Here is a 1,367-nt window from a genome sequence, read left to right as displayed (position 1 = left end):
GTGTCACAGCTCACAGCAACCTCAAACTCTTGAGCTTAAGCAATTCTCTTGCCTCAGTCTCCCAAGTAGCTGGGACTACAGGTGCCTACTACCACGCCCAGGTATTTTTGTTGCAGTTGTCATTGTTGATTATCAGGCCTGGGCCAGGTTTGAACCAGCCTGCCTCTGGTGTATGGTGGCCGGCACCCTACACTGAGCTACAGGTGCCACCTGTCATTAGGCTTTTTTTTTTTTTTATTGAATGGTAACTATGTACATTAATGCACTTCTGGGGTACAATGTGGGGTTTTCACACACAATCCGAGACACCTCCATCAAACTGGTTAACATAGCCTTCATGTCATTTTCTTAGTTACTAGTTTAAAACATTCACATTCTACTCTTAGAAAAATTCACTTGTACCCTTCATTAGGTTTTTAATTATTTATTTTTATCTGTGTATTTTATTTGTATTTATTTCTTTTTTGAGACAAAGTTTTCAGTCTGTTACCCAGCCTGTAGTGCAGTGGCATGATCATAGCTCACTAAGCTGGGCTCAAGTGATCCTCTCATCTCAGCCTCCTGAGTAGCTAGGACTACATGTGTGAGTCATCACATCTAGCCAAATTTTTTTTTTTTTTTGTAGAGACTGAGTCTCACTTTATTGCCCTCGGTAGAGTGCCATGGCACCACAGCTTACAGCAACCTCCAACTCCTGGGCTCAAGAGAGTCTCCTACCTCAGCCTCCCAAGTAGCTGGGACCATAGGCGCCGGCCACAATGTCCGGTCATTTTTTGGTTGCAGCCATCATTGTTGTTTTGGCGGGCCCAGGCTGGATTCGAACCCTCCACCTTAAGTGTATGTGGCTGGCACCTTAGCCACTTGAGCCACAGGCACTGAGCCCTGGGGCTGGGTTTTGAACCCATCACCCTCAGTATATGGGGATGGCACCCTACCCACTGAGCCACAGGCGCCACCCTAGCTAATTTTTCTTTTTTTTTTTAAGAAGCTTTTATTTATTTATTTATTTATTGGCCGGGGCTTGGTTTGAACTGGCCACCTACAGCATATGGGACCAGTGCCCTACCCTTTTAAGCCACAGATGCCACCCCCTAGCTAATTTTTTAATATTTTTGGAAGACATGGGTTCTTGATAGGCTGCCCAGGCTGTTCTCAAGCTCCTGGCCTCAAGCAATCCTCCCACCTAAGCTTCCCAAAGTGCTGGGATTACAGGTGTGAGTTATAATGCCTGGCCCAGTTTTTAATTTTAATTATTATAATCATAAATAGATTTATAATTTTTTAAAGGAACTCGGAAGTACCAAAAAGTAGGAAGACACTGAATCATCTACAACCCAAACACAGGATTCTTTTTTTTTTTTTTTTTT

The sequence above is a fragment of the Otolemur garnettii genome, unplaced genomic scaffold (assembly GCF_000181295.1).
Source record: "Otolemur garnettii isolate 467f Iridium unplaced genomic scaffold, OtoGar3 scaffold00020, whole genome shotgun sequence".
NCBI lineage: Eukaryota > Metazoa > Chordata > Mammalia > Primates > Galagidae > Otolemur > Otolemur garnettii.
The sequence above is the reverse complement of the archived record's forward strand: the minus strand, read 5'-3'. Positions refer to the sequence as shown.